This window comes from Ranitomeya variabilis, chromosome 2 (genome assembly GCF_051348905.1).
Source record: "Ranitomeya variabilis isolate aRanVar5 chromosome 2, aRanVar5.hap1, whole genome shotgun sequence".
In the NCBI taxonomy this organism is placed as follows: domain Eukaryota; kingdom Metazoa; phylum Chordata; class Amphibia; order Anura; family Dendrobatidae; genus Ranitomeya; species Ranitomeya variabilis.
Genome location: NC_135233.1, coordinates 376,360,370 through 376,368,283, shown reverse-complemented (window position 1 = coordinate 376,368,283; position 7,914 = coordinate 376,360,370).

Here is a 7,914-nt window from a genome sequence, read left to right as displayed (position 1 = left end):
ATTGGGCCTTCGCATTGGCGCCAGGGGATCCTGCATTGCTTAGTGTAGATGCGTTTTTTCTGGCCCTTGGATTGCTCTATGAGGAACCTAATCTTGAGAACCAGGCTGAAAAAGCGCTATTGGCCCTCTCGCAGGGGCAAGATGAAGCAGAGGTGTACTGCCAGAAATTTCGGAAATGGTCGGTGCTTACTCAGTGGAATGAGTGTGCCCTGGCTGCAAATTTCAGAGAAGGTCTTTCTGAAGCCATTAAGAATGTCATGGTGGGGTTCCCTACGCCTGCAGGTCTGAATGAGTCAATGACTCTGGCCATTCAGATTGATCGGCGTTTGCGGGAGCGCAAACCTGTGCACCATTTGGCGGTGTCTTCTGAACAGACACCTGAATCTATGCAATGTGACAGAATTCTGACCAGAAGTGAACGGCAAAATTATAGACGGCAAAATGGGTTGTGCTTTTACTGTGGTGACTCAGCTCATGTTATCTCAGCATGCTCTAAGCGCAAAAAAAAGGTTGATAAATCTGTCACCATTGGTACTTTACAGCCTAAGTTCATTTTGTCTGTTACCCTGATTTGTTCCCTGTCATCTTACCCGGTTAATGCTTTTGTAGATTCAGGTGCTGCCCTGAGTCTGATGGATTGGTCATTTGCCAGGCGCTGTGGTTTTGATTTGGAGCATTTAAAATTCCCTATTCCACTAAGGGGAATTGATTCTACACCATTGGCTAGGAATAGACCTCAGTACTGGACACAAGTGACCATGTGCATGACTCCTGTTCATCAGGAGGTGATTCGCTTTCTTGTATTGCATAATTTGCATGATGTTGTCGTGTTGGGTCTACCATGGTTGCAGACTCATAATCCAGTCCTGGATTGGAAAGCTATGTCTGTGTCAAGTTGGGGTTGTCAGGGAATTCATGGTGACGCTCCTGTGGTGTCAATTGCTTCGTCCACTCCTTCTGAAGTCCCTACGTTTTTGTCAGACTACCAGGATGTATTTGAGGAGCCCAAACTCAATTCTCTACCTCCTCATAGGGACTGTGATTGTGCTATAAATTTGATTCCTGGTAGTAAGTTTCCTAAGGGACGACTTTTCAATTTATCTGTGCCGGAGCATGCTGCCATGCGGAGTTATATAAAGGAGTCTTTGGAGAAGGGACATATTCACCCGTCCTCATCCCCTCTTGGTGCAGGATTCTTTTTTGTGGCTAAGAAGGATGGTTCCCTGAGACCTTGTATTGATTACCGCCTTTTGAATAAAATCACGGTCAAATTTCAGTATCCTTTGCCATTGTTAACTGATTTGTTTGCTCGCTTTAGGGGGTCTAGTTGGTTCACCAAGATAGATCTTCGTGGTGCGTATAACCTTGTGCGTATAAAACAGGGTGATGAATGGAAAACTGCATTTAATACGCCTGAAGGCCATTTTGAGTACTCGGTGATGCCTTTTGGACTTTCTAATGCTCCTTCAGTCTTTCAGTCCTTTATGCACGACATCTTCCGTGAATATCTGGATAAGTTTATGATTGTGTATCTGAATGATATTCTGTTTTTTTCGGATGATTGGGAGTCTCATGTTAGGCAGGTCAGGATGGTCTTTCAGGTCCTGCGTGACAATGCTTTATTTGTGAAGGGCTCCAAATGTCTTTTTGGAGTCCAGAAGATTTCTTTTTTGGGTTTCATTTTTTCTCCTTCTACTATTGAGATGGACCCAGTCAAGGTTCAGGCTATTCATGACTGGACGCAGCCTACATCTGTTAAGAGTCTTCAGAAGTTCTTGGGTTTTGCTAATTTTTACCGTCGCTTCATAGCTAATTTTTCTGGTGTTGTTAAGCCTTTGACGGATTTGACCAAGAAGGGTTCTGATGTGACTAATTGGTCTTCTGCGGCTGTGGAGGCCTTTCGGGAGCTGAAGCGTCGGTTTTCTTCGGCTCCGGTCTTATGTCAGCCAGATGTCTCACTTCCCTTCCAGGTGGAGGTTGATGCTTCCGAGATTGGAGCGGGAGCTGTTTTGTCGCAGAGAAGCTCCGATGGCTCTGTGATGAAGCCATGTGCTTTCTTTTCAAGAAAGTTTTCGCCTGCCGAGCGGAATTATGATGTCGGTAATCGGGAGCTGTTGGCTATGAAGTGGGCATTTGAGGAGTGGCGACATTGGCTCGAGGGAGCTAAGCATCGTGTGGTGGTCTTGACTGATCACAAGAATTTGATTTATCTCGAGTCGGCCAAGCGGTTGAATCCCAGACAGGCTCGTTGGTCGTTGTTTTTCTCTCGTTTTGATTTCGTGGTCTCGTACCTGCCTGGTTCGAAGAATGTGAAGGCGGATGCTCTTTCTAGGAGTTTTGTGCCTGACTCTCCTGGAGATTCAGAGCCGGCTGGTATCCTTAGAGAAGGGGTGATTTTGTCTGCCATCTCCCCAGATTTGCGATGTGTGCTGCAAGAGTTTCAGGCGGATAGACCTGACCGCTGTCCACCGGAGAGACTGTTTGTCCCAGATAGATGGACCAACAGAGTCATCTCCGAGGTTCATTCTTCGGTGTTGGCGGGCCATCCTGGAATATTTGGTACCAGACACTTGGTGGCCAGGTCTTTTTGGTGGCCTTCCTTGTCGCGGGATGTGCGTTCCTTTGTGCAGTCTTGTGGAATTTGTGCTCGGGCTAAGCCTTGCTGTTCTCGTGCCAGTGGTTTGCTGTTACCTTTGCCTGTCCCGAAGAGGCCTTGGACGCACATTTCCATGGATTTTATTTCAGATTTCCCTGTCTCTCAGAGAATGTCTGTCATCTGGGTGGTGTGTGATCGTTTTTCTAAGATGGTCCATTTGGTGCCCTTGCCTAAGTTGCCTTCCTCCTCCGAGTTGGTTCCATTGTTTTTTCAAAATGTGGTTCGTTTGCACGGGATTCCTGAGAACATTGTTTCTGACAGAGGATCCCAGTTTGTGTCTAGATTTTGGCGGACCTTTTGTGCTAAGTTGGGCATTGATTTGTCTTTTTCGTCGGCCTTCCATCCTCAGACGAATGGCCAAACCGAGCGAACTAATCAGACCTTGGAGACTTATTTAAGATGTTTTGTTTCTGCTGATCAGGACGACTGGGTTACTTGTTTGCCGTTGGCCGAGTTTGCCCTTAATAATCGGGCTAGTTCTGCTACTTTGGTTTCTCCTTTTTTTTGTAATTCGGGGTTTCATCCTCGTTTTTCCTCGGGTCAGGTGGAGCCTTCTGACTGTCCTGGAGTGGATGTTGTGGTGGATAGGCTGCATCAGATTTGGAATCATGTGGTGGACAATTTGAAGCTGTCACAAGAGAAGGCTCAGCTATTTGCCAACCGCCGTCGCTGTGTGGGTCCCCGACTTCGCGTTGGGGACTTGGTGTGGTTGTCTTCTCGCTTCGTTCCTATGAAGGTCTCCTCTCCTAAGTTCAAGCCTCGTTTTATCGGTCCTTATAAGATTCTGGAAGTCCTTGGCCCTGTGTCATTTCGTCTGGACCTCCCGGCATCATTTGCTATTCATAATGTGTTCCATCGCTCGTTGTTGCGGAGGTATGTGGTGCCTGTGGTTCCTCCGGTTGAGCCTCCTGCCCCGGTGCTGGTTGAGGGAGAATTGGAATACGTGGTGGAGAAGATCTTGGATTCTCGTATTTCTAGACGGAGACTCCAGTATTTGGTTAAGTGGAAAGGCTATGGTCAGGAGGATAATTCTTGGGTTGTCGCCTCTGATGTTCATGCGGCCGATTTGGTTCGTGCCTTCCATGTGGCTCATCCTGATCGCCCTGGGGGTTTTCATGAGGGTTCGGTGACCCCTCCTTAAGGGGGGGGGTACTGTTGTGAACTCTGTTTTCAGGCTCCCTCTTGTGGTCACTGGTGGTATGGTGTGACTTTTGCTTTGGGCTCCCCCTGGTGGCTTTGTTTGTTATCCTGCTGGTCTCTGGCTATCAGCTGGTTCGTTATCCTCTGGGAGGTTCCTATATAGCTCTGTTTCACTTCCACTTGTTGCCGGCTGTCGATGTAATCAGTGCTACTCAGATTCCTTCTGACTACCTTGCTCCCAGTCCATCCAGGACAAGCTAAGTTTTGTTTGCTCATTTTTTGATCAGCAGTGTTTATCATGTTTTCTTGTCCAGCTTGCTAAAATGTGATTCCCTCGCTTGCTGGTTGCTCTAGTGGACTGAGTTTCTCCCCACACACCGTTAGTTGGTGCGTGGGTTCTTGAAATCTCAGGATGGATATTTTGTAAGGGTTTTTTATTGATCGCATAGACCCCTGCTCTATTTTCTGCTTTCTAGTACTAGTGGGCCTCTTTTGCTGAATCTGATTTCATCCCTATGTATGTGCCTTCTTCTTACTTCACCGTTAATATTTGTTGGGGGCTTCTATATCTTTGGGGATTATTTCTCTGGAGGCAAGCGAGGTCTTTCTTTCTCTTTAGGGGTAGCTAGTTCCTCAGGCTGGCTCGAGACGTCTAGGAATTTTTTAGGCACGTTCACCGGCTACCTCTAGTTGTGTTGGATAGGTTCAGATTTGCGATCAGTCCAGTTACCATCTCCCTAGAGCTTGTCCTAAGTTTATTTCACTTGCTGGTCTATGTGTGATCCTCAGCCACTAAGGATCATAACACTCTCCCACAGTTGCCCCCTATGTCTGCTTAGGTGATTTAGGTGAGACAGCCAACCTATAATTAACTGTCCTGCCTTTGGTTTGAAGTAATGCTTGGAGCTCAATATTTCCTCGGCGTTCCGGCCCCCGGCTACGCGCCTCAATAGGATGTTGCCTCGATCTTACAGCACGACTCCTACTGGTGTTATCTCCTTTTTGCTTTGATCTCTTTTCTCACTCTCCACAATAAACCTCGCTTCTTGTCCTTTCTTGAGATACCGCCGCGATGTAGTGCAGGCGCGGTTCCTTAACGTTCTTTCCTGTTCGCTAGGCCTCTGTCAGGATCCCACCCCTGACAGGAACCCCCCTGAATCTTCCCCTGCAACACCCTCTGCCACAGGATGTTGCCTGGTTCCAACCCAGTCAGCTTCTGTTCTAACTTTCTATCTAACCCCCAGTTTTACCAGATTGTGAGGAGTGGCCTAATACATAGCGCCCTTTGCTCCCCCTGGAGGCCAGACTATGAAGTGTATTGGTCTCTGGGGCGCTGCAGGAGACATCCTGGAGACCACAGAAAGGTATGTAGCTGAGATGTGAAACCGCAGGCGGGCAAGAGATGTCTTTGAGACCACAGACAGGAGACATTCTGGAGACCGCAGACAGGTTGATGAGATACGGGAAACCACAGGCCAGAGACATTCTGGAGACTGCAGACTGGTATCTAAGATATGGGTAACAGTAGGTGGGCAGGAGACGTCTTGGAGACAGCAGACAAGTAGTTGAGATACCGGAAACTGCAGGCAGGCAGGAGATGTCCTGGAGACTGAAGAAAGGTAGCTGAGATACTAGAAACCGTAGGCAGGCAGGGAAAGTCTTGGAGGTAGATGATCAGGTCGAGGTGCACAAAGAAACAAAGAGTCTTATGAACACTGAAGTCTTAATACCAAGACCGAGGTGTGTGTCGCTACTTGCAAAGCTCGATGTGGAGTACAAAAATGTTTAGTGGACAGGGGTGTAGAGAGCAGAGCCCAGAGGTGGGAAATGCTTCTATTGAAAAGTCATCTTATTCTGAAACTCTACTTTTGGGTCTGTGTGAATCCTACCTTTTTCCTGATTACTCACACAAGTCGTATCCTAGTTTTGAGTCAACGGGATGATCTTCAATAATCACTGGTATAATACAACTATATACAGTATTTCCATTCATCCAAGAGTAGAGAATGAAAAAGAATGTAAATGTGAAGTTTGGTACTTCAGCGCCTGTTTCTTCATTGTGGCCGATTTAGTCACTATGTATAGAGCTGGAATCCCCCTGAAACCTTTTTTTTTTTTTTTTGCTATAAAACCTTCTAGAACCACAATGCTGCTGCAGCAGTTTCTTTTCCCTGGAATTTCCCATCTGCTATCACATCAAATACAACTTTTACCTTTATGATTTTGGCAGATTTGCATTGAAGTTAAGTAGACTGAGTCTATGGATTCACAGCTGATGGTTCCCAAATATTCAAGACATCCAAAACAACTATCCTACTGGAAACCATGAGAGAACTTAAGGCTAATGCACTAGAATTGTGGAGATGAAAATTGCAAAGTTTGCATTTCATTTGTGCAAAAAAAAAAAGTGCTTTGGTGCTCTCCCGATTTTCAAAAGAATGGGTGAAGCTTAGCAGAATATGGTGTGGCTTCAGACAATTTGGAAAATTTACTATAACTTAAGCCAGAAATTGGTGCAAATTACAGCGCAAATCCATGCTGGCCCATACTGATCTGCAAATTATGACAAAATGGAAACAAGATATTCAGAATGTCTTCATTTATTTAGTCTGGAGTATGAGCCACGTCTGAGGAAGGTTCTGCTGCTCAATTCACTTGGGCAAATCATCAAGATCCTCTGCTGGCCGCTCCTGTGTAATCACCGACCAATGACTTACCCAATGTGCTGGATGGGAGACAAGTCTGGAGACGTCGCAGCACATTTAGGTCATGCAGGCGGCTCATAGTAGCAACAGTGACATGTGGCCTGGAGTTGACAAGCTGGAAAATGCCTCCTGAGACACTGGAGAAATGGTCGCACCACTAGTTCCACCACTAAATCATTATAATTCTGAGCTGTGAGCGGCCTGGAATCAAGACTTGAGGGGTGCGGCTACCTTATATTATGCCACCCCATAATCCTCTTAGGCTACGTTCACATTTGCGTTGTGCGCCGCAGCGTCGGCGACGCAACGCACAACGCAAATGTGAACGCATGCACAATGCTACGTTTTGCGCCGCATGCGTCCTTTTTTTCATTGATTTTGGACGCAGCAAAAATGCAACTTGCTGCGTCCTCTGCGCCCGGACGCGTGCGCCGCAGTGACGCATGCGGCGCAAAACGCAAGTGCGACGCATGTCCATGCGCCCCCATGTTAAATATAGGGGCGCATGATGCATGCGGCGACGCTGCGGCGCCCGACGCTGCGGCGCTGACCGCAAATGTGAACGTAGACTTTGTAGGATTATCCAAATGTTCACTCACAAAGGCATCTTCCAGACACAATCTCTGTATATCATTGCATCCAAGACAAAAGCGAGACTTATCGTTGGAGAGGAGGGACCCTCCAAAAACGACTTCTAACAAAAAGGATTGTACAAAATAATAAAATGTAAACTCTATGTACACATTCATTCCTTCACTGCGAATGTCTTCTTCTGCCAAACCAGAAATCCGAGAAAACCTGAGGGTCCATAGTTAACCATTGAGACACGTGACCACAACATTTCTTTTTATCGAGTGAAGGAAGTAACTCTTAGGTCCCAGGTTTATCATTGCCATTTTCCCACTTTTCTTGGGTAATTTGCTCCTTTATCAGGGACGTCATTATGTGACTTTATTCTCTGTACATTCAGTTTTCTTTTTTAAGTCTTTTTGGATTTTTTCTTCACAAGTTTGCTTATGCAGACTTATTACAGAGATTCATGAAAGTGACTTTTAATAAATGTCACATTTATTAAGCACATCTCACTGCAGTTGCCGCCTGAGGTAAGGTTTATGGAAAAGTTTATGGTAATATTTTTGCAACTATTTAATGGATTTTCGACCTCTAAAAAAATTGCAAAAACTGTTCCAAGAGAAAAATAAAGATTATTTTTAATTTTGAGTTAAACTCATTAACATAAAAAGAAAAATGACTTCAATAAATTGGCAACTAATCTCTGATCACATTGATATGTGTACCTTTCTCTACAGTTGTAGATGGATGAGGGAAAATCGTTACCGTCCCTCATTCTGTTTTTCATCCAATGTTTTGGTCATAATACCACACATGTGGGAATCTTAATTTTCCATTGAA